At 40.5% G+C, this 27,237-nt stretch overlaps 1 pseudogene; it reads right to left on the reverse strand.

Annotated features, from left to right (window-relative positions):
- Positions 1–27,237, reverse strand: part of LOC120534691 — a 59,151-nt pseudogene that overhangs the window by 20,895 nt on the left and 11,019 nt on the right.

Here is a 27,237-nt window from a genome sequence, read left to right on the forward strand (position 1 = left end):
TATCTGTTAAACATTGCAGTGGGGGTGTTATGGCTTGGGCAGGTATGGCTGTCACAGGTCCTGGCACACATCTCTTCATTGATGATGGAACTGCTGCTGCCAGTGGCACAATGAATTCTGAGGTGTGTAGAAACATATGACCTGCTCAAGTTCCAGTAAATGCCTCCAAACTCATTGGACTGCACTTCATGCTACAACAAGATAATGATTCCGAGTATATTGCTAAGGCAACTCAGGAGTTTGTCAAAGCTAAAAAATGGAAATTTCTTGAATGGCCAAGACAGTCACCTGATTTCAATCCAATTGAGAAGGCCTTCCATATGCCAAATAGACAGTTTAATCGGACAAACCCCCTAAGCAAGCAGGACCTGAAGATAGCAACATTAGAAACTTGGGAGAACATCACCACAGAAAATCCTCAGCCTCTGTTGATGTCTATGAATCACAGACTTCTAGCAGTTCATTGCATGTGAGGGATATGTGAGAAAGTCCAAAATAGGACAACAGCTTTAATAGACCTGACATTGTTGTCTGCCAAACATTATGGTGCAGAGAAATGGGGGGACCTTGTAGAAAAATTATTGTAAGCATTAATTTATGCAAAACATCTTAATTGTCGTGAACCCTCTGATTGTGAGCGCGTCATCTCTAATTTTGCGCGGCATCACATTTAATCGTGTGCATCACCTTGTTTACACCTTTGAGAAACGCACCTGACAGTGACAAAGGTAAGATATCCTTACTGAGTTGTGATATGTTCCTGAATTTCTTTGTTAATAAGATATCTGCATTTACAGTCATATGAAAAAGTTTTGGGAACCCCTCTTAATTCTTTGGATTTTTGTTTATCATTGGCTGAGCCTTCAAAGTGGCAACTTCCTTTTAATAGATTATGGAAACAGTAGTATTTCAGCAGTGACGTTAAGTTTATTGGATTAGCAGAAAATATGCAATATGCATCATAACAAAATTAGACAGGTGCATAAATTTGGGCACCCCAACCGAGATATTACATCAATACTTAGTTGAGCCTCCTTTTGCAAATATAACAGCCTCGAGACGCCTCCAATAGCCTTTGATGAGTGTCTGGATTCAGGATGGAGGTATTTCTGACCATTCTTCCATACAAAACCTCTCCAGTTCAGTTAAATTTGATGGTAGCCTGCTTCAAATCATCTTATAGATTTTCGATGACATTCAATTCAGAGGACTGTGATGGCCATTCCAGAACATTGTACTTCTCCCTGTGCATGAATGCCTTTGTAGGTTTTGAACTGTGTTTTGGATCATTGTCTTGTTGGAATATCCAACCCCTGCGTAACTTCAACTTTGTGACTGATGCTTGAACATTATTCTGAAGAATTTGTTGATATTGGGTTGAATTCATCTGACCCTCAACTTTAACAAGGGCCCCAATCCCTGAACTGGCCACACAGCCCCACAGCATGATGGAACCTCCACCAAATCTGACAGTAGGTAGCAGGTGTTTTTCTTGGAATGCGGTGTTCTTCTTCCGCTATGCAAAGCACTTTTTGTTATGACCAAATATCTCAATTTTTGTCTCATTAGTCCAAAGCACTTTATTCCAAAATGAATCTGGCTTGTCTAAATGAGCATTTGCATACAACAAGCAACTCTGTTTGTGGCGTGAGTGAGGAAAGGGCTTCTTTCTCATCACCCTGCCATACAGATGTTCTTTGTGCAAATTGTGCTGAATTGCAAAACGATGTACAGATACACCATCTGCAGCAAGATGTTCTTGCAGGTCTTTGGAGGTGATCTGTGGGTTGTCTGTAACCATTCTCACAATCCTGCTTGCTCATATGCTGCTCCTGTATTTTTCTTGGTCTGCCAGACCTGCTGGGTTTAACAGCAACTGTGCCTGTGGCCTTCCATTTCCGATCACATTCCTTACAGTTGAAACTGACAGTTTAAACCTCTGAGATAACTTTTTGTAGCCTTCCCCTAAACTGTGAGACTGAACAATCTTTATTTTCAGATCTTTTGAGAGTTGCTTTGAGGATCTCATGCTGTCTGTCACTCTTCAGAGGAGAGTCAAAGGGAAGCACAACTTGCAATTGACCACCTTAAATACCTTTACCACTCATGATTGGACACACCTGTCTATGAAGTTCAAGGCTTAACGAGCTAATCCAACCAAATTGGTGTTGCAAGTAATCAGCATTGAGCAGTGACATGCATTCAAATCAGCACATTTACAAGGAGACTCAAATTTTTGCACAGCTAGTTTTTCACATTTGATTTAATTTCATACAGCTAAATACTGCTTCACTAACAATCTTTGTTTGGAAAACACTCCAGTAGTCAGACGTTCCTAGGAAATTAAAGACATACCACTGTTATCTTTTTTGTTGACAGGAGAGTCAATTATTTGCTATTATGTTCTAGTGGTACACTAATAGTAGCTACTCCAGTATGTACCCCTACCTTAAATAACTTTCACCCTATTTCTCTCTCTTACTTATGTAAAGTAGTCTCAGATTTGAAACCCTTAACACATCCATTAGACCTTATTCCTTCTTGGGCATAGGTCCTTCTTTTCTGTAAATTACAGTATAAATAGTTCTGTTACTTCAGGACAAGTACCAGCTTTTTTTAAACATGCAGTTTTGCACCCTCTCTGCAACAAGGCTGGTCTTGACTCTACTGATTCAAGTAACTATAGGCCAATTTTGAAACTTCCATTTCTTTCCAAAATACTGGAAAAAGCTGTTTTCCAACAACTGTGGTCTTTTTTTTTAAATGAAAATAATATATTTGATATTTTCAATCTGGTTTCTGAGCAAAACATAGTACAGAGTCTGCATATAATAAAGTAACAAATGACCTGTGGCTGTCAGTAGATTCTAAAAAGACTGCAGTATTAATGTTGTTAGATCTCAGTGCTACTTCTGACTCTGTAGATCACCACATTCGTCTAGACTGCCTGGAAAACTGGGCCAACATTCAGTGGCGTAGCTCGAGTTCATGCCGCCCGGCGCGGGGTAGGGCTTCAGTTTGCCACCTTCCAACATATCTGAATATGTTAACCTATTTGATTAGAAAATTAATATGACGCATAGAGAAAAAGTAAGCTACATTTTGCATAGATTTATTCATATATATAGATAAACAGTAATACATTTTCACATATAATCATTTATAAGCATCAACTAGACAAGAATATAGTATAGACGCACTAATAAGCCGTGTGCAATTTATTAGTTTAATATAATTACGCGGTGAAAACCAGAACTAGTGTAGTGTACAAGTGATAGGTGAGGATGTTTTCTGCGCAGAGCAAGAACACATTCGGATTGATAACGAAATGAAATTATAAATCGTAAATTAGTTGTTTATCTTCCTTGAAATTATTATCAGTGTAATGTTTATGTTTAGTTTTGTTATTGCCTCATAAATTTCAACTGCTGTATCTGATGCCCTCACAGAAGGACAGTCTGAAAATTATATTTGAAGCATTTGTGGGTAAAAATCAGAGAATTTTACTTTTTTCATTTATGAGTGATATTCTTCTGAACCCTGCTGCTTACACACGAATTTTACTGAGCCTTTTGACTAATAATGGTGCCCCCAAAATGTGCCGCCCGGGGCGGACCACCCTCTCTGCCCGCCCCTAGCTACGCCACTGCCAACATTTCAAGCTCTGCTCTCAAATGGTTCACTTCTTTTTTGGAAATGAGATCTTTCTCAGTTTCTTTTAATGGATCATCTGACACTGGCCCCCTCTTGTATGGGGTACCACAAGGGTCAGTGCTTAGCTGTATTTTATTTTCAATGTGTATGTTACCCCTAAGCCACATTGTAATAAAGCATGAAAGTTGGATTTCCCTTTGAGATCTGGCAGCTGGGATGCAGTGAAATGCCCACTCGACTACCTAAATAACATTAAGCAATGGATGGCTGGTAGTTTTTTAAAAATGAATGACAGCAAGGTGGAAAGTTTAATTTTTAGATCTATGAATCTCGTTAATAACATAATCTGTGATCTAGGTTCACGTTCCCGTTATGTTAAACCCTATGTGAAAAATTTTGGCATCTTGTTTAATGCCAGCATTAAATATGATAAGCAAATAAAGTTATTAATGCCTCTTTGTATCAACTTAGAGTATAAAACAAAAGAAAGGCACATTTTTTAAGAGATTTTGAGACATTAATCCATGCTTCTATTTGTTCTCATATGTGAAATTTAGAGTCAATTTTAAAGTTGAAAAGTTTTGCACAGGTTAGCTCCAGCTTACCTCATTGACCTCATACACCCGACTGTCCTCATGGAGCTCCGGGGTCAGCCAATAAGCTGCTGCTGCTTTCTGTGCCAAGCAGTCATTTGAGGTGTAAAGGTGGAGCAGTCTTCCTCGCTATGTTCGATCAACCCCACCATTAAAAGCGCTTCAAATCCAGGCTAAAAACTCATTTGTGTACTCAGGATTTTTAGGTGTCTTAGAAGTGTGTTTGTATTACCCATTTCTTGTTGTAGGTTTTCTTTATTTTTTATGAATTTATTCATTTTATTCTAAAGTTGAAAAGTACTTTGGACAACCACTGGTTGTTTTAACACTATGCCTTATAAATACATAAACTAAACTAACAATGATACATTTTATTTATATAACTCCTGCATCAAGGCAGATGGGACCATGCAGAGCTTCTCATCTCATGCAGCTTCATAAAACTAGTAGTCACAACAAAGCTTGAGGGTGTCATGAAAGTGAAGCTAAACTTCAGCTTTCAATGTTGATCAAAAAAATCCGCAGGAGGGTTGACAAATGCGACAAAAATGAAAAGTTGACCGCTCACAATAATATACTACATGTATGTTTGCGATTTGTGTGTGTATTTCTTTTTTGGTTTCCTATTTCAGCTGTACCACATGCACTTCAGAACAGGTCATCTACCTGAAGCTATGCAAGCTGGGGCCCAGCCAGGAAAAAAGCTTGGGTTGCCGCTGGAAGAGCTGTTAAAGAAGCCAACAGGGGGTGCTTACCCTGTAGTCTATTTGGGGGTCCTCAATGCTCCAGTTCAGAGATGGGGACACCATGCTGTAAAAATGGTGTTGTCCTTTGGATAAGACAAAAAAACAAGGTCCTGATGCGCTGTAGTCAGAAAAGATCCCATCTTTTGTAAAAGAGTAGGGTGTGTCATGATATCCTGGCTAAATTGCCCGCCACAGCCTACTCATTCTAATGCACCAACCACCAATCTTTCTCTGCCTCTAATTGGCTAACTATCTCTCACCCCTTCATCACCTAACAGCTAATGTGTGGTGAGCGTGATGGCATAAAAATGACTGGTGTTGCATCATCCAGGTGCACATTGATGGTGGTTGAAGAGTCTCCGCACTCAATGTGAAAAGCACTTTGAGTAGTGAGAAATACTCTCTATATATGCAGTAGATATAAATGTGAAGAATTCTTATTAATACTAGAGGGTTACGCCCTGCTCGCTTCGCTTGCCAACCTTCCCGGCCTGTGCTATGTCTCAGCCACTTCATGTCTCTGTCGCTCCGGGCTGGCTGCATGCTGGGGCAAGAGGGGGCAACGTCCCCTTAAACAAACATCCTGCCCCCTTACATCAAACTTTTAGAAGTTGAGAAAGAAAATAATAGATTACCCACAAACTGAATATGGACAACATTTACTACAGTAGCTGAAAAATCCACTGGTAAAGGCACAAATGAGATGATAGGTTTTACCTCTTGTTCGCTCTTTCCCTTTGTGCTTTGTTTGTGCGCAGTTCACACACCACTCGGCAGAGATCACCCACTCACCCTCCCCCCAGCTAAACATCCAATCACTGTCAGTATGCAAATGACCCGGTGTCAGGTTTCTCAGTAGGCAGGGCTGTGCAGCAGTGGGAGGCTTTGAGGAAGCAGCAAATCTCTGTCGTCAAAATCATAGCGACTCGTGAGATAATTAACAACAACTAAAAAGTGCATCTCTGTTTGTACAGTCAATGGCAGACTAGTCCATTGGTCTTCTCACAGTTTCAGTTTGGTAGAGAAATGTTTCTTTCTCGATCCCACAAGCACCACTGCTGCCACATAGAGCCGACTAGAGGACCCGTGTCTGTCTGTCAGACCCCGACACAAAGCCCAGCCCCAGCTTTCAACTCTGCACTCAACAGTTTTCTCGTTTCATATACTGATGTAATCACAGCAATTTTAGTAAAGCTTATTCACTTTCCACCTCAGCTTCCAGGAGCTCACAAAGGGTAAGTTAATGCTGTGAGATGCATCATTTTTTCCAAGCTTTTAAAAAGTGTGGTGCTGCTCCTGCCAGCCAATAGCAGTAGCAATGATGCTGCTGTTGGCAGGGCCGTTCTTTGGACATTGGGGGCCCTGGGCATAATTAGACTGTGGGGGCCCTAATGTGTGTAGTATTAGCTACAGTTCAGCCAGATTGTAACCTGTTTGTTGACCAGTTTCCACTGGGCACCACGTGGATGTATGTAGCTAAGCCCAGCCTGTGCAAAATATGCAGTGTAGTGGTGCATATTTTTATAAATTTTAGAGCAATTAAATTTTTTGTCACAATTAAAAAGTGTGTTTTTTATACTGTTTTCCATTTTTTCTACCAAATTAAAACTTGGGCTTTAACACTTTCTAACACGATATCTTTAATTAATGCCGAGTAATCAAGCGATTGGACAATGTCTCACTCTATGGACATTAATGCTAAAGCATTCAATCATTCTTGTAACATGGTTGAGGTAATTCTTGATTATCTTTTGCTTAGAAAAGCTGCGTTCCCTAGCAGCGACAGTAACTGGTATAGTCAAGGCGATACGTAGCGCTATTGCGACGTTTGGAACAGAATCTTGCAAGCTGTTCTGGTACATAAACTGCAATGTTTCAAGAGCAGAAGCATTAGGAGGCACCAGATTTGCCAAAATACGCAAATCAGAGAACAAGTCCTGAGCATCAATATCGGAACCAGTCGTTTCATCTGTTAATATCGCTTTGAGATCCCGACAGGATTTAATCAAATCCGCATCACTTAGAGATTTTATTCTCTCATAATTATAAAGAAAACCAAAGTAATCATAATGACCTTTCATTTGGTCAAAGCACTCAGTCATTGACGATATCGTTTGGTCAAGCAATACATTGAGAAACTCAATGCAATATTTATCCTTTGGATCAAGTATTGATTGATCTTGCGCTTTGTAGTCAAAATTTGACTCAAATTGTCTGCGCACTCTTCTTCTGTGCAAGCTTTCTGGTGCAGGAAAGCCTATTTCTTGTGGATTCATTTCCAATTCTTCAGCTAATTCTTTAGCTGTAACCTGAGCGCAAGCAAACCCAGTTTCCTTGTAGGATTTCAAAAAGTCAATTGTCTTTTCAATGCTCTTCAAAGCAATGTCAAACTGCATGTCCTTTGTTTGCAGTATTTTGCTTACCATATTGATCTGCGACAGAAGATGCATTGTGCCAGATAACAAGTGATTCCAAGAACGGATAACTTTTTAGTTGTTTGGCTAACGCGGTTGCTTCAGTTCTAGCCTTTGGGTCGTTTAAGCTTTCAGCAATGTCTATCAATGCATCGTAAATTGATGCAACTTGGAATTGCACAGCCTTAACCGAATCTAGCGAGTGTCCGAAATGGGCTTTACGGTAAAATTTGTCACATGATTTTTCAGAATTTGCCACCGCTGTGTGGAAGCAAGTATGTAAATCTGGTGTAATATACCGAAAAGTGTCATGGCCGTTTTTGACGATTTTGCCATGTCACAAAGAACAAGATTTAATCTGTGGCAACCACACGGGACATAAAATGCCTTCAGATTTAGATCTAGCAAGCGTTTCTGGACTCCACTATTCTGGACTTTCATTTTAGAGCCATTGTCGTACCCTTGGCCCCTGCAATTTTGCAGACACAGCTCCAATTCCTCGAGTTTAGTTAGACATGCTTCGGCAAGACTTTGACCCATGCTGCTTTCCACGGGCGAAAACCAGACAAAACGTTCCTGAATTTCCACAGGTGTGACTCCTACATTAACGGTTCTGATTATCATTGTCAACTGTTCTTGATGACCGGCATCGGGAGTACAGTCAAGAATTATCGAGAAATATTTTGCACTTTGCACATCTGCCACAATTTTTTTTCAAAGCAACATTTCCCATTATATGAATAAGCTCATTTTGGATATGGTTACCCAGATAATGGTCGTGTATCTCAGAATTTTTGATCCAGCATAAGTGCTCTTTTAAGCATGGATCGGATCAGGCTAGTAGCTCAACAAGGCCTAAAAAATTGCCATTGTTATGTTCCCATAGTGACTGCTTGTGCCGCGAAACGACATGTTTCTTTCTGCAAGAAACTGCACAATGGAAAGGATTCTTTGTAGTACGTTGTTCCAATGCTCACACTCCTACTCCATTATCTGCTGACTTTGCATATCAATTGTTTCTCCTTTGTTCAGCCTGACCGCAAGTTCATACCAAGACTTAATAGCAATCATGTGTTTTGTAGATGCTCGGAGAGAATATTATGCATATGTTTCCAGTCGTTATTTCCATCGGTAGTCAACTTAATTTTGGTGTCAGAGAAAAGTTTGCAACAAAAACAAAACACTGAATTTTTGTGTTTTAAATAAACTAACCATGTACGATCTGCAACTTCCCCGTTCTTTAGTTTTCTTGAGTACAAACTGTTAGAAAAATGATGACTTTCTTTGTTTGCTGCATGTTTTGCAAGAATATCACTTTTAGGTAGAATACCCAGAGGGGACTGGGCAGTCCCGTGGCTTGGAAACCTGGCCGATTTTATTTTATCTCTCCAGCCGTCTGGAGTTTTTTTTTGTTTTTTCTGTCCTCCCTGGCCATTGGACATTACTCTTATTCTAAGTTAATCAGTGTTGTCTTATTCTAATTTTTACTTTGTCTTTTATTTCTCTTTTCTTCATCATGTAAAGCACTTTGAGCTCCATTATTTGTATGAAAATGTGCTATAGAAATAAATATTGTTGATGTTGTAAAAGGACCCTTTTTGACCAAGAAGGTTCGCTCTGAATCAGTGAGGGATGAGGGCCACATGCTTGGATCGTTCCAGTCAACACAGCACATCATTTTCAATGATTGTCTCGTCATTTTCACTTTCAGCAACTGTTGGCTGAACATCGTCATATGGCTGCTCATTTTCTTGTGGAATGTGACATGAATGTTGCTCGTTGCTTACTGCTGGTTGGTTTTGAAAGGAATCAGTAGGAGAATGGAGAATTTCAGCAAAACTCCTTTTTGTGTCTCAATAAAGGATACATCGTCTGCCTTTTTCTTTCGTTTAGCAGCACCGGATGGATAACTGCGTTTCGTATTAATATGGTACTTGTGAAACTGCTAACGTGAATAAGACGCAGTTACGAGCGGAGTATGATAAGGCCAATGCCAAGGCGATAAAGGAAAGAAAGCGTTATATGCGACAGAAAAACATGGGAAGAAGTCTGCGCCCACGCTCATGATGCAACCGTGGTCTGGAACAGGATGGTCTCCTCTGACGAGAGCACTCTATTTATTGACTTTTGTGGAGGCGTGTCGTAACAGGGCTCTGCCTGCACCTGTGCAGGGCCCTGGCCATAGTGAACGCCTCAAAGCCCCAGTTCCCTGTTGCAGTGTTCCTGCTCCGGGAAAGGGCAGTAAGCTTAGCATTAAACCTCATAGTACAGATACGTAGCTTGCGTTGATCGTAAAAAACCCATGTTAAGCTTACTTAAGATTAAAAGAGCTGAGCCTATACAGTTTAAATTAAGCAAAAGAAGATTAAGAGGTGACATAATTGAAGTGTTTAAAATTATGAAGGGAATTAGTACAGTGGATCAAGACTGTTATTTTAAAATGAGTTCATTAAGAACACGGGGACACAGTTGGAAACTTGTTCAGGGTAAATTTCGCACAAACATTAGGAAGTTTTTCTTTACACAAAGAATCATAGACACTTAGAATAAGCTACCAAGTAGTGTGGTAGACAGTAAGACGTTAGGGACTTTCAAAACTCAACTTGATGCTTTTTAGAAGAATTAAGTGGATAGGACTGGCGAGCTTTGTTGGGCTGAATGGCCTGTTCTTGTCTAGTGTGTTCTAATGTTCTAGTTCACTCTACAACTTTTTCACCACCACTATGTGCTCAATAAACATGATGCACCTTGTTTAAAAAGGCTGCTTGAGATCAGATGGACAAGTCACTATGAGGTGAGGTGACAAGGTGCACTGTGGACAATCAAGAACAAATCCTTAGTATCCTATCAGAGATGACAGAGGATGATGATGCTGCAGTTGACCTGTGCACTGAGGCATCAGGCCTGCTATGCCAAATGAAGAGGCATCACTTCTTTGAGATTGGAAAGTTCCCAGTGCGGGTGCTTGGTGTCTTGAAACCAGCAAATGCTATTCTACAGTCTCAGTCAGTTGATCTGTGCAGTGCTTCTGAGGTTGTTAGTGCAGCACTGGACTCCTTAAAAAACATATGTGAGGATGACTGTTGGGGAGTGTCATCTCCTGCTGAGGATGAGTCACATCCAACAAAGAGAAGGAGAACAATGAGCAAACACCAGGGTCAAAGTGTTGTGCTCTCAACTTTGGGCCATACAGACTCTGGTGACCCTACCATTTCCCCCCATCAGTCTCTGAAAAGATCCCTGCTCAACATCCTTGACAGGGCCATTTCAGAAATGGAAACTAGATTTTCATACAAGAATATTGAACTGATGAGAGCCATATCTAGTCTTTCACCCAATTCTAGCACATTTCCACCCTGTTGCACCCTCTGGCTGTGATGGCTGGCACTGTAGCAGATGTTGTTAGTCTGAAAAATGAAGTTCTTGTGGCAAAACAGATGCTGCTCAAAAAATGTTCAAAGGAAACAGACCTGTCCACTGTGTGTAAACTCCGGCAGGAGTACAAGGAAGCCTTTCCTGAGTTGCATAAATTGTATGTAACAGTCCTGGTAATTGGTGTGTCTTCAGCATCGTGTGAGAGTTCCTTCTCCACTTTGTCACGGTTCCTAAGCCCCTATTGTCACACCATGTTACATAAAAGAAAGAGGAATTTGGTGATCTTGGCCCATGAGAAGTCCATAACAAATAACTTGGATATGATGAATTTGGAAGAGTTTTTGCAAAGGGAAACAAGAGACTGTTGTTGTAGAGTGGATTGAGGAGAAAGGAGAGTGGAGCTGTTCAGTTGCAAACGGAGAGTTCAGTTACTTGCAAAACAAACAAGCTTAAAACAAGACAAAAAGACAAAAAAATAGAAACAAGTTCAAATGTTCTGTTCTAAATCTGTTGTGTTCTACAAATTAGTTTGAGAATTGTGGGAAAAGACATGGTGATTTTTTTTTCTTTAATTACTATGCCAATCCTTTTTAGTTTTGTAAATATTGGCTATATTGAGAGGTCTTATTTTATTCTTACTTTATTTTGCAAATTTATTTGAGAATTAGGCCATCCAATTAAGATACATTTTATGTTGTTGGTTGTAAAGATCTCGATAGATATTTTATTTTATTGTTTATTTTATTTTATTTTTTTTATATTATATTTTTCAGTTTTATTTTTCAAGACCTGGTGAATTGAATTTTTTTTTTTTATAACTTGGCCTACCCTTTTTAGTTTTGTTAATATTGGCAATAGTGAGAAGTGTTATTGTTGGGTTCGAATATCTATACTAATAAAAGGCAAAGCTCTCACTGACTGACTGACTCATCACTAAATCTCCAACTTCCCGTGTAGGTAGAAAGCTGAAATTTGGCAGGCTCATTCCTTACAGCTTACTTACAAAAGTTAGGCAGATTTCATTTCGAAATTCTACACGTAACATTCATAACTGGAACCTACTTATGTACAAATATATGGCCATAGCCTGCAGCTCAGTTGCCGTGTGAGGCAGAGTTGCGTCCCTCATCGTCACGCCTCCCATGTAATTGAGTGCCTGCCCATATAAGGCCGTCCATCGGCAGCAATCCAATAGACACGCTGCCACTAAATATTTGCGGATGAAGGATTGTGCTTATGCAAACAAAGATGAGATAGTCAGGGATAGACTAGTGTTTGACACAAACTCAAAAGTGCGAGAGAAACTTTTAAATGCCGGGTCTGAGCTAACATTAAATAAAGCCGTGGACATCGCAACATTGCACGAGATTGCACTAGCACAGCTGAGAACCTTCGATGCATGTACTCCAAGCGGCTCACGTGAACTGACTTTGAACGCAGTATGCAAACAACAAGCAAGAGCTTCAAAGAGCGCTGAACAAAAAACGCATTACACAATTGAGAAGACAGCAAAAGAATATGAAGCGAGTGACGCATACAAGCATATTCATAAGTGCAGCTACTGCGGAAACAAAGCACATGGTGGAAAAAGTCAATGTCCAGCTAAAGGAAGACAGTGTAAAAAAAACCCGTGCAAGCAGTATGTGATGTCTCAGATAAAGAGGAAGACGAGCTGTTTATTGATGCAGTAAGAAAGGAATCGATGAAAGAAACCTGTTATCTTTACAATGGTTGACAAACACGGAATGTAACTTGAACACAACACGTCCTCCAAATACGAACCTGATTGAAAGAAATAATGATAATCAAATCCTTGATGACAGCAACACTCATAACAGTCACAAAACAATTACATTGACAATCATGTTACGTTATTTTAAAATGTTTCCTTTTCTTTTTCATTACTTCTTTAACACACTACTTCTCCGCTGCGAAGCGCGGGTATTTTGCTAGTATTTGATATAGCCCATCCAATTAAAGTAAATGTCATGTTTTTAGTTGTTATAATCTAATGAGGAATATTTAATTTTATTTTTTGTTGTTTTATTTTTCAGTTTTCCTCCTGAGGGATTGCCACCTTAATGTGGTCAGGGGGTTTGCATGCCTCAGTGACCCTAAGAGCTACACCAGCAGAAGCTTGCCTTCAGGTGGGACACCCAAGTTGGACAGGTCTTAGGGTAGATGCCTGACAAAGGGCAATCCAATTACATGAGAAAAACAGTTATCCAGAGCACCAACCACCACCCCACCCCTTTCCCACCTCCGTCGCCACCATGTGCCCCCTTCACATTTCTATCTGCCTTCTCATATATGCCTGTCTAGAACCGGCCCAGCTGTCGCTCGTGTTGTGAAGAGGGGGACTAAATACACCCCAAGGAGATGCGGTCACTCCTCTGAATCCCCCTCTTAAACGGTGATACAATGGGAAACAAATTTTTTTTTTTTTACCTCCACTTTGCTCGATCAGCTGCTGGCTTGCTGCTGCCATGCCACATAATCTGCATCTCGCATGGCGCTTCAAACATTTAAAAGCCTGTACAGCAGCTGTCTTTGTCATCTACTGTTTGTCTTTTATTTCCGGCCCTGGGTGTGGTTAAATCTCTTGGCACAAAGTCTTGTTTTGCGGGATGCAAGTTCTTGATTTTTAGTTTACAATTTAAAAATGAATTAAGAATCTGAAAATCTACCAAGATCACATTAAAGTTCAATAAATTCTGAAAAAAAATAGCAAACATATATATGTAGATTTCAAAGTAAGCCCAATTTAAAGATAAAAAAGTGATAAAAAAGGTGACATAAAAATGTTACATTAAATCTTTGCACTTTTAGGCTTAGGATTTTATGTATAGAGAGTAGATTTGAACTCTGCATTAAATAAAGAGCTTATGAGTCAAGGACACGTATGAAGGAGCTGCTGGAGTTCTGCAAGTCAGGAACTCCTCTGAAAAGCCAATTGGACTGCATGTTTATGTCACTTTATTTACAAAGTGGCAACTCCAACAAGAGTCTGGCTTTGACCATGAGCACTACGTGACACGTCCAATAAAAATCAAATCAAATCAAATTAAAATCTTTATTGTCAATGTAGCAATTTTCCAGTGCAACAACAACAACAAAAAAAAAACACAATTACTCAAGTTAAAACTAAAATAAAAAGGGAAAAAAATAAGTACCAAAATAGTCCATAACAATGTTTTCCACTCATACATACATCATATTGCACTTGTCCCTTATCCAATGTTGAGCTGTATTGTAAACATGACTGTATTTTATTGTAAACATGAAGGTGCACTCGTCAGATTGACCACTTAGCAGCATTCAGCATGGTGATGGCTGAAGGATAGAAACTGTTTCTCAGTCTATTTGTCTTAGTCTTTATGGATCTGAAATGTCTGCCTGAAGGCAGCCATTCAAACAATGCATGTCCTGGGTGTGATGGGTCCTGAAGAATTTTCTTGATGTTCCTGAGGCAATGGGAACTATGAAGTTCTTCTAGTGAGGGGAGAGGACAACTGACTATCTGCTGGGCGACCCTAATGACCCTGTTCTTATTACTCTTGAGTAAGACACACCCTGACCTTAACTAGAGTGTATGGATGTTTCATGTTGAAGCTGGCGAGCTGACAAAGATATAAATGACTGGAGGAGCCACGTATCATGACTGACAAGTAATGCAAAGGCGGCTCAACATTACTGAATGTGTGTAATTTGATTGACTCATCAACAGCACAGAGTTATGGAGGTCTACAGTTGGACTCTTGTGTAGCATTTGAAGAATCAGGTGAACAGCAAACCTCAAACAAAAGTGACACTTGGAAACAAGTAACCTTCTCTATACACTCACAGTTATGAATTCAAAAAGAAGATTAAGGGGGATGTCATGAAGTGTCCTGTGGAGTTACAAGGTTATATTAGTACTAGGGTGTTGTCCTCTGCCAGCCAATATGGATGCAATGTGAATTTAAGCAAATTACACCATTTACTGGCTACCTAAGAAGATTACAGTATGCAAGCTTCCGAGGCAACTCAGTGGCCCGAGCTGCCTCAAAAGCTTGCATATTGTAAACTATTTAGATAGCCAATAAAAATAGAATTACATTTGCAATATATTTAATGATATAATGAAATCTCAAGAAAGAAACATCTAAACTTGATGTAGGCTTTGTAAAATATACTCATCGATATCTCAACACTTCATAAAACAACATTGTAAAGACAAACCATCAAAAGAAAGGTCTTCGATGGTAAACTCAATAGACAAGAACTTGCTCAATGTCATGGCTGAGAACTTTTGTGGCAGATATAAGTACAGGACAAAGTTGCCCAATATTACTGAGCAGGGCGGCAACTCTAATTCAAAAAGCTCCGAAGCTCCTTGTCAGTTGGTCTGCAGTTAAAGGGCCTGCAGTGCATCTCTGCGTATTTTGTGGCTGTTTTTTTGTTCTTAAATCATGTAAAATTGTTTTCTTTTGTTTTAATAGTTTGTAAGTATTTATTTCTATAAGATGTTTTATAACATTTTCAAAAGTTTTTTTTATTTTTTTTTTACTTTTAATTGTTATCGCCTTTGTAATCCAATGGGACACTTACGCTCTACCTGCGCAGGACCTGTTTGGCCGGAGCTGTTCAGCCAGGACGCGCTTCGTACATTGAGACCAGTTACTCTCCGTGTACTACTGATATACTGGACAAATTAAAAGCTTTGAAACTCAGAAGGCGAGGAAAGAGAGGTGGACTTCGAGTATGTCTGAAATGGAGAGGTTTTAAGACCCCACTGCTAACTATCATCAAGAGCAATGCATAGTCCTTGCAGAATAAACTTGACGAGCTGAGAGCATCTGTGTGATACCTCCACGAGTACTAAGAAAGCTGTCTGATGTGCGTTACTGAGACCTGGTTTGAAAAGACCGACTCAGCTAGCTGTTGAAGTGGATGGATTTGATTGTGTATAGCAAGACAGAAATCCAGCTTCTGGTAAGCAGATGGGTGATGGGGTCTGCCTTTACATTAACAAAAGGTGGTGAAAGACTATCACTGTCGGACTTTGCCCATACTATTTACCAGGAGAGCTTAATCAATTATTTGTGACAGTAGTTTACATACTGCCACATGCTGATGTGGGAGCTGCAGCTGAAAGGATTCATGAAACAGTTCAGAAACTAGAAATCAAATCACTTGGCTCTTTCAAACTTGTGATGGGTGATTTTAATTTATGCAATCTGGAATCAGTATTACCACGTTACCATCATTATGTGCATATTAATACTGGAAGGGACAAAACACTAGACAAGAGTAATGGAAACGTTCCCAGCGCCTACATATAGCATCATAGAACAGCCCTGGGTGTGTCTGATCACGTCGTTGATCACCTTCTACCAAAGTACAAATAGAAACTGAAACAAACAAAGAAAAAAAAAATAACAGCCATAAGAAAAACACAAAACTGGTGCAAGGACAGTATAGTGGAATTGCAGGAATGCGTCTCCTGTACTGACTGGGATATGCTGACTGTGACGCTAATACAGATACTGGGGCAAGATTCTCAATAAGCTTAAGGTATGAACCGCAATGAGAAATATGCCAGCGAGCTTACAATGGGGAAAACAATCACTTTAACAAGGTTTTTGGATTTACCATCAGGTTGTTTCTTTCGTTTTTTATTTTTTTTTTTCAGGTGTTCTGCCGTTTGTTTTGGGTGCACGCCACACGTGCAATATTTTACATTTACCAACCCGTGTTTTAAAGGTGGCGCCGAAGCTAAAAGCAGTCACAGGTGCCTGGGAAGGTTGAAAGACAGCTATAGGGGGAGTCCATATTGTATTAGTAGTGTAGGTGTACCATAATGTTTCCGTTTGTATCTTAGTAACCTCAAGGTTAGGCATAAATAGTGTTTTGTTGTTTTGTTATTTAGTGTTTTATTATGTGTATTTTGTTGTCGGATATTTTGATTTTTACTTGAAGTGTATGATTTCCCCGGCAGGCCCGAAATGGTATCGCCTTATGTCTAGGCAAGCCAACCCTGGGAACTGAGAAGCCTTAACAAGTACAGTTGTGACCGCAAGAGGGAAATGATCGTTCGGAGAGATTTGAGGAGAAGGTTTAGGTAGTGTGAGGTATGCCAGACTAAGAAGTGCCGGTGGCTGAGCTGCTGGTTGATGTTAAGGAGTGGGTTAGGCTCCTGAGGACCAAAAACTGCTCCTGAGATTTTTTTTTTGAGGAGTTGCATTAATGACCTGGGCAGAAACAGAGTCCAGTTTTGTTTTATTGTAATGCTGCTGATGCCCTTACATAGACTAAAGGTAACTGTGTATATATATATATATATATATATATATATATATTAGGTAAGACCCTCTGTGGTTTTACAATTTCTGTTTTTCGTCTTCACATTTTTCATAATTAGATTTGTTTTCTCACAGGATTATATATACATATAGTTTTCTCCATTACAGCATCACTGGACTTGCCATCAGGTTCTTAATAGTACTACTTCTTGGGCAGATCCTACCATGGAGAAATGTCAAGGGTTTACCAGATGGGCATGGCGGTGCCTCAGGGATTGGTGCAGGGTCCTGTTCTCTTCTACCTATACACCTCTTCACTAGGCCTGGAAATCCAGTACCATGGGTCGTCTTATCAGCACAATGCTGATGATAACCAGCTATGCATGCCAATTCCTCCAGAGGACCACACAGTATCAGCTAGAATCTCTACATGTCTTACTGATATTAAAACCTGGATGAAGAAACACCATCTCCAGGACAATCTGTAAAAGACAGACCTTCCTGTCATTCCAGCTCAGCCATTATCACTATCACCTGCTTCCCTTCAAACACCTTGTGGCTATGGTATCTTGGTCTTGCAGATTCATTCTGTACAATATCAGAACATATCTGAGAGAACATACAGCACAATCCCTGGTCCAGGCTCTACCTGCAGGAGAATTGGCATATGTCACAGAGCCACTGTAGATAATTCAAAATGCAGTGGCATGTTTGGTGTTCAACCAGCTAAGGTGGGCACATGTCACTCCTCTCTTCAGATCACTATACTGGCTTCCTGTAGTGGCCTATATTAATTTCAAATCCTTGATGTTTGATTACAGAGTAGTTAGTAGGTCTGCACCTCTATAAATGGAGACACTTGTGAGGGCCTAGGCTTCTTCTAGTCAGTGCTGCGCTGTCCTGTAATGTTTGCACATACACTTTACATAATAATGTTTGTTTCTTCTGTAGTCCTGTGTTCTGTGTAGCACCATGAACCTGGAGGAACGTTGTTTCATTTCGCTATGTACTGTACTAACTGTATATGGTTAAAATGACAATAAAAAGCTACTTGAGGTGACTTGTTGGATGGCGTCTAGTGATGCCACCTCTGTGTGTTATCAAATCTCAATCCTTAGTATTCATGTGTAGCTCCTGGCTAACGGAACGAGCTGTCCATCACCAATTGAAACTCTGAGACCCTCAATATGTTTAAAAACTGATGTTTAACTGATTTTAGCTAATAAGGTTTTGCAAATCTGGAAATTGTTGCTCACTTCTTCACTTATGGTAATCAATTGTGTCCTGCTACACTTGTTCCCAAACAGTCCCCAGAGTGATGTTACTTAATTATTTTGACTTCTTTTGTAAGTAGCTTTGGATAAAAGTGTCTGATAATCAAATAAATGGAAATGTATTTGAATGTTAAAAATGCCTTTAAATGCAAACTTGTGGCACCACTGGGCAGATCTGAGCAGAATCCGATAGTAATCCATCTTACTATCACCGTCATGTGTGTTATCAGATGGCCACAGCTGTCATTATCATCAGCCATGCCAGTGTTTCTTGTGTGTGCCTAAAGGGGGTTGTAGATTTTTGTTTCTATATTTCTAAAGCTTTTGAGAAGTGTTGATTTCATTTTGAGGACAAATAAAGTACAAACTATCATAAATAAATAGACTTTAGAAATACTGTAAAGGACTATCTATCATAATACATGGACTCTTGTACATTGTTAATCTATCCTGCAAATGCAAATGTCACCAGGAATGCATACAAAATTGTGTGTAGAGAAAAAATCCAGGAGAGTTTCATATTTGCTCTATGAGAATTTGACACCTGGTCAAACCTTTTTGACTCCTCATTTAAATGGTGGCACATTACATGACTTCATTATTGGCAGAAATCTTTAGGTGACATTGACATTTTACCTCACTGCTATTATTGCTGACTTGTTTTATCAACATCTGCATGCTGCCCACCTGACCCACTCCTGTTGATATTTTAACTGTGCTTAATGCTTTGTCAATGCCAGCCATGCTAGTTTTTAAGCGAAGTAAAGGTGATGAATTCTGCTGCCATAAATGATTTGTTTAATAGAAAAATGAACAGTTTAACTTATCAGCACAAAATGCACAGAACACAATAAGACTACAATTCTGAGTTCAGTGATAAAAGAAAGGCCACGCATGTCAGGTCAATCCCGTCAGCCCACAGCCTCGAGATAAGTCTTCTATTTGAGCACCTACCTTCTTGAGAAGGACTTGAACCTGATACTTTGTCAGTTATCTTCATGAATATTTCCTGCTTCACCTGGACAGAAGGATGCTGTATGGAGGCAGGGGCCTCTTCATGTGGATTAAAACTCTGCCAGTCAGATTCATCCTTTAGGTCCTCTTCCTTTGTAACGCTGACAGTTTCCTTTTTTTGTACATAAGTATTGTAAGACATTAGCTCAAAGTCTACCGTAAAGTCTAGAGGTCCACAATCACAGTCCTCCTCCTCCTCCTTGTTCATGCAGACACTCTCCTGTTCAAGATATCCTGACCTCCATTTACAGTGCTCTTCATCAACTTCTATGCCATTCATCATAAGGAGGCCCCAGTGCAGTGTGGGATCTGTCTCCTCCTTTACATTGCACACTTCTTCTGAGATGCCTTCCTCATATTTGTGCTGCAAATATTGAGGTTTCTGAACAGCTGGAAATACCTTCTCCATATTGGACAATGTGAGATAGAAGCCTCTTTGTTATCTGTAGAGAGAGAAGACTAGAATTGAGAACTTCAACCAAAAAAAAACCAAAAAAAAAAACCAAATACATCATACTTTATTCTTCAAGTCATTCCTCACACCTAATTACAGAGATATTCTTCTTAAGAACTGGTGCTGTTGGCAGAATAATTCTGATGTATGGGGACTTGTGGACCTCGGAGTGGGATAGAATCAGAGGAGAGGGGGTAGGCTTGAGAAGGAGAAAGAGAGAGAGACAGACAGACACCATCAAAAGGAGGATGGATCCTGATTTGGATCTTCAGAGTTCTTGAAAACGAATGCACATCGTGTGATCCCTAAATGAGTGATGTGAGGTGGAGCTGGTAGTGCAAGTATAAAAGCAGTGGACATGGAAAAGAAAAGATTATTGGAGATGCATGGAATGGAGCAGTGGAAAAAATGAGCAGCCACTGAGGAATGAAATAACCTCCAGTAAATCTTGCATGATAGATGGAGGGAGAGACACTCTATTTGACAGTGTTAGGCTGCCAGCATCAGTAATGATAAAATATCAGCCAAATTATGGGATAAAGAAATTGTATATACACAGACCCTCACTTTTTTAACATCTTTTGAAGTTCTGTAAAGTTTTAATTTCCCACTGGGGACAAATAAAATATATCTAATCTAATCAAGTGTAATCTAAAGGCAGCCCCTGCCTCAATCACACCACCTTGCAAGTTGGGTGTTTCATGACCACTGTCCTAAAAAACTAAAACATAAAATCACAAGGAATTACATTAGACAGTATGTCTAACATCTTGGACTAATATGGACACAGCCTGCTCCAGTCTCCACAATGAGAAAAAGCAAGACAACACAGATGGGGAAAAGCAGTTGGTAAACCGCACAATGCTGGAAGGCAGCACGCTCACGGCAGACCCGACAACGTATGAAAAATACGCCAATACACAGTTGATTTCTTTTGCTAGATACAAAGAAGATATCCAAACTGGACCTAAGGCAAGGCAATGGACATGCAGATAAGTCAGGTGCGTGCCTGTGGAAAATTGAAAACTTCTCTGTCGCAGTAAGCAAGCAAGAGGAGAGGAAATGTAGCCTCACCTGAAGAAAAATAGTACTAAAAATCTGTAATCAACTTCTATTTGACTTTTGTTGCCACAAGCAAGCTTCAGAAACAGAGAAAGCACTACTTCCTTATTCAAAACCTTTGATTCTTCAAAGTGGAAGCCACAAAGTGGTTCAGTTTTCAACTCCTGCCCCTTCACTTTCATTTTTGAAATGGAAGATCTGGCCAGGTTATGTAATTTTTTTAACATACTTAATCCTGAGCAGGGTCATGGAGGGGACCAGAGTTTATCCTAGCTAGCATTGGAGGCAAGGCAGGAACAATCCCTGGACAGGGAGCCAGTCCATCACAAGGTGAAGACACTCACACACAAACACACATGGACTGTACTTGTACTGTAGGAGGAAACTCACACAGATACAGGGAGAGCAAGTGTCCACGAAATACACTTTAACCCCTTTCTACATTGGTGGACAAGTTAATACTGGAAATGCCTAAACTGTCAGCCTTGACTTGCACATACAGTACATCCGACACAACTTACCTATTCAATATTCACTCAGCACAGATAAGATCAAATATACTGCTCAAAAGAATTAAAGGAACACATTTTAATCAGAGTATAGCATAAAGTAAATGAAACTTATGGGATATTAATCTGGTCAGTTAAGTAGCAGAGGGGGTTGTTAATCAGTTTCAGCTGCTGTGGTGTTAATGAAATTAACAACAGATGCACTAGAGGGCAACAATGAGATGACCCCCAAAACAGGAATGGTTTAACAGGTGGAGGCCACTGACATTTTTCCCTCCTCATCTTTTCTGACTGTTTCTTCACTAGTTTTGCATTTGGCTACAGTCAGTGTCACTACTGGTAGCATGAGGCGATACCTGGACCCTACAGAGGTTGCACAGGTTGTCCAACTTCTCCAGGATGGCACATCAATACGTGTCATTGCCAGAAGGTTTGCTCTGTCTCCCTGTACAGTCTCAAGGGCATGGAGGAGATACTAGGAGACAAGCAGTTACTCTAGGAGAGCTGGAGAGGGCCATAGAAGGTCCATAACCCATCAGCAGGACCAGTATCTGCTCCTTTGGGCAAGGAGGAACAGGATGAGCACTGCCAGAGCCCTACAAAATGACCTCCAGCAGGCCACTGGTGTGAATGTCTCTGACCAAAACAACCAGAAAGACTTCATGAGGGTGACCCAAGGGCCCCATGTCCTCTAATGGGCCCTGAGCTCACTGCCCAGCAGCATGCAGCTCGATTGGCATTCGCCATAGAATACCAGAATTGGCAGATGCATCACTGGTGCCTTGTGCTTTTTACAGATGAGAGCAGGTTCACCCTGAGCACGTGACAGAAGTGAAAGGGTCTGGAGAAGCCATGGAGAACATTATGCTGCCTGTAACATCATTCAGCATGAGCAGTTTGGTGGTGGGTTAATGATTGTCTGGGGAGGCATATCCATGGAGGGTCACACAGACCGCTACAGGCTTGACAAAGGCACCTTGGCTGCCATTAGGTATCAGGATGAAATCCTTGGACCCATTGTCAGACCCTATGCTGGTACAGTGGCTCCTGGTGCACGACAATTCCTGGCCTCATGTGGTGAGAGTAAGCAGGCAGTTCCTGGAGGATGAAGGAATTGATACCATTGACTGGCCACCACACTTTCCTGACCTAAATCCAATAGAACACCTCTGGGACATTATGCTTTGGTCCATCCAATGCCACCAGGTTGCACCTCAGACTGTCCAGGAGCTCAGTGATGCCCTGGTCCAGATCTGGGAGGAGATCCCCCACAACACCATCTGTCATCTCATTAGAAGCATGCACCGATGTTGTCAGGCATGTATACAAGAACACAGGGGCCATACAAAGTGCTGCGTACAATTTGGAGTTGCTGCAATTAAATTTTGGCAAACTGGACTAGCCTGCCACATAATTTTTTCACTCTGATTTTTGGGGCATCTTTGAATTCAGGGCTCTGTAGGTTGATCATTTTCATTTCCATCAAACGATGTGGCATCCTTTCATTCCTAACACATTACCCAGTCTATATCAGTATAGATATCCAGGAGGATTTCTTTTTCCCATTGAGATCTGATGTGTTTTCAAAGTGTTCCTTTAATTTTTTTGAGCAGTTTACAAAACAAGAAAACCTCAATGCTGGCCGAGGCTGGCTACCTCAACTCCAAAACCTTACCAGGGGATAGAAGCTACTTCGCTTACGAGGCATCCCTGCCGGCTTTGTTTACATGTCAATCTGTCTTCAGATTGCTTCAGCTGAAAGGGCTACACTTCAGAACACTTCAGCTAAAGCCAGAAGCCGCTATTCCGTTGACTACCATTGGAAAGGCTATGCGATTTAACAGAAACCATGGGCTAATCACTTCTCTGACTGTACATAACCTAAACGGACATCACTTGGTTCATTAAAAGTCATCGGCCATTGCCAAATGTCTTTAAACAACAGGACAAATTCAGCAAAGCAATACTCAAACTATTTCAATCATTACTTATGTTTATTTGAAGGAGAAACCTTTATGAGTGCAGTATGAATAATCTAATGAGGTAATTTGTACCTGCCTGCTATTTCAGTTACAGAACATTTCCCACATGAAGTCTGAGTCCACAAGGTAAGAGTCATTATCTAAAGAAGTCAGAAATAAAACCATACTGAAATAAAAAACACACAAATTAAATATTACAAGTCATACTTAGCATAATGTAACAGTGCTATATTTCAACAGCATTACAACTTGCAAGCTCCATGCAGGGAGGACCCGGGATGTTTTAAGCTCTGCTCTCTTTACTGCAAGGCAGCAGAGCCACCACTGCGCCACTTGTTCAGACTAGGAATCCTTTAAATTTATTTTTAAAACCTCTTGAGTTACTACATATGTCTAGCATTTTTAAGAAGGGTGTTTGTAGACAAGCATGTAGAAATTTGGACTCATGTAAAATCTTGAGCATGAGAAAGGCAGTATATAAATAAAATGTATTATTATTATCAATTATTATTATCTTTAGCTACAATAAAAGCTGAGGACATTGAGGGAGGTCATAGAGGAAGATGACCTGATGTCACCTACCTCCCTAAAGTTCTACACATTCTCTACATGACTGGTTAAATGTAACGGTGTGTAAATTCTATTAATGCAGTTTTAGTTTTATAGAAACTAACATAATGTTAGTCCACATGTTACTAGTTTTCTTTAAGTCACCAACAAATATGAACATGAGCAGCGCTCTGCAAGTCTGAAAGCCCAGTTGTCTTTTTAGCTGTATATCATTCATTTTAGATACCTATATGTATGAATACTTGAAACATACAATGGGGCCGAATGTCACAGACCTCAACAGTGTCAGGATGAAATGACCGTTCAAAGCTTCCTGTGTAAATAAATGTACAAGAATTCAATAACTAGGATGCTCTGTTGTCACTTTAATGTGCAGTAAGCTTAAGCAACTGGTTATGTGATTTCAAAAACACTTCCATGAATGTTTATGTGATTCTTATGGGTTTGTGATTGAGCCCAATAAAGGCCTGGCACCCCATCGGTATGTCCCCGTGACCCTAAAGAGGGTCGGTATCATTTAATGACACCACATGTAGAAATTAACAGATTTTATCAACTGAGAAGCCTTAATGATACAATTTAAATGTCCAGCTGTAAAACAGGTCATCATTTACACACTCAGTCCACAAACACACAGGGAGAACATGCAAACTCCATACAGACCCCGAGCAGGGTGATCATCACACCTGAGCTCATGGTGCTGTATGACAGGAACACATGCTGTGCCCCCACCACACTGCCCACATCGGCGCTAAATGACCTGAAAAAAACTAAATGTGTACGTGTAACATCAGGTCAGTCGAATTGCATTGATATCATAAATACGTGTCTGCTTAACCTAAGGCCATATGTTATCGAAATAAAGCCATTTCCACCCAGAGTGTCAGTAGTAAGTGTCTGCAGCTCTCTACTACACTCTGATCCACACACTTAGAATTTAGGGAACTTTTCAATTTTATCCCTTTACCCAGATATTAAAATAAAGAATGTGGCCATCAAATTTAAACTTCCAAAACTTGATATTTTTAAAAAGGAAATTAACAAAATAAAAAGGCTGGTAAGCAAATCCTCACAACCACATGTTTGCATAAACTGAGGGTGCAGGCCGGTGATGGCGAGTGCTGAAATTCCCCCCACATTTGGCAAACAAACATTAACCCCAACCTCCCACCCATTGCCATCACTGACTGAATTTAAAGCCAGGTGGCTACTTGAGCTATTTGACAAATTCTCCATGGTTCTTATTTTCAAACTGGTGGTATGTTTTAAGTGACATTAGGAAAAAACTGACAACTTAGCGAGACATCCACACTATAAGTTACTACAAAATAATGAGGCTTCAGTCTCATTTCTAGAAGGGAAGGTGGACTTAAAAAGACGAGATCCTGCTTTGTGTTACAAAACTTTGTGTGTGTTAATGAAGATGCTCACCCATCAGCCCCACAGCACTCCTGCTACCTGATGGGAACTGTAGTCCCCACATCAGGGCTGGCATTTGGGTTGCTCCCACCTACCTGAAACCCCTCTCTTGAACATGCCATATAGTTAGTTGGCACATTAAGTTGGACTAATGACAACACATGCAAAATTTAAAACTGTTTGCCAACTCTTCACTTGTAGTGCCTTTCATATATCCTCATAGGTGGCGCAGTGGTAGTGCTGCTGCTTTACAGTAAGGAGTTTGTGGGTTTGCTTCCCGGGTCCTCCCTGTGCGGAGAGTGCTTGGAGTAGTGAGAAAAGCAATATATAAATGTAAAGAATTATTATTATATATCTCTGATTATGGTGACATGCTGCATGTTTATTAGCATCTGTGAACAGGAATCCAACTGCAATCTGGATAATTAAGACCCCATAAAAGTGTCATATAAAGGTTGTAAAACAGCATATCTAATCATGTAAATGTCAAAGAGCAAAAGGCCCGGTCTAGAGAGACACCAGAGCAGTCCACGGAGTTTAATGGTTTGTCTACTTGTTCAGAGTCCTTGGATATCAAGTGATGTCTTATTACAAGCCCTCCTGTCACCCACACTAGTCGGTCACTTAGTCGACGCGTCTGTGCTTTCTCAGCATAAACACAAACATTTTAAAGCGCGGTTGAAGGCCGCCCTCGACATGTCACTCTCATTGTTCTTGTAGAGGAATTTCTAGTGCAGTCTAAGCCGATGACCCTTCTCGTCCATTCTCTCAGTCAACGTTTAACACGCCGAGGTCGGCCACACTTCTACTGGACATCTTAGCATGTCGCCAACCAACAGCTGGGCGATGACAGAACTGAACAGATTCCACACCATTTTCACAAACGTCTGTAACATCTTCCAGTGACACGTATAGCGAAGACACTGATAAGCAGAGATGGGAAAGTGGTACCGAAGCGTCGAAGCTTGTGTCAGTCAATCTGAAGCGTACCGAGTCGAATCACCGTGTTGGAGTCCGTGTCGAAACATGGCTGTCACGTGACCCTAGTGATGTGCCGCTCGATACTGTGCTTTTGACACTGTGCAGAGCCTTCAAAGCACTGGAGCTCGCCGCTTTGAGGCTTGTTTCGAATGCGCCCGTTACGTGACTTTGAGTCAGCTTCGAACGACATCAGTGCTTCACAGCGCGCTTCATTGGTTTGACAGCTTTGGTGCTAAATTAACAGATAGCCTATATAAAATGTATCATTCTCATTCAACAGTGTTGGGTTGTGTGGAGAGAGAGAGAGAGATTTGGAGAGCTTTGGTGACAGATGGAGTCTAACAGCGGAAAACAGCGTTCAAAAGTTAAATAGTATAAAATGGACGAGGACCATCGCAAAATAAAATGAACACAGACCTTTCTGAACTTTTAGGGGTGACATGAGGCTGAAACAGTGAGTGCAGCTTCGAGTAGCATCCATTTGCAGAGTCACAGCACCATACGTCACCGCAGTCGTAGACCCGCAAGTGACGTCTCCGTCGTGTCAGGACTGACTTCGTAAAATTACTTTTAGAAGGCTTCGGTAGGTCTCGGCAAAGCCCGGAAAGTAACGTTGGGTCAAAGGCCCATTCATAAACCAAGTAATCCGCATCATTGTGATGTTCAGAGGGTTTCTGCCATCACGTCGTGTCATAGCCTACATCAAACTAAACAATACGGATCGTTTCTGTGAAATACACCATTAACATTTACGTTGTGTTCGGATCTGTGGGAACCATTTAACATGTCGACAAAATTAAAATCACCAAGATCTATGTTAATTGAAAATAGTTTTTCGTTTACATTCATGAAACAAAATATACAATATAATTTTAATGTTTACACCACGTTAGAGTTTAGCAAAAC

Source organism: Polypterus senegalus, chromosome 8, assembly GCF_016835505.1.
Source record: "Polypterus senegalus isolate Bchr_013 chromosome 8, ASM1683550v1, whole genome shotgun sequence".
Classification (NCBI taxonomy): Eukaryota; Metazoa; Chordata; class Cladistia; order Polypteriformes; family Polypteridae; genus Polypterus; species Polypterus senegalus.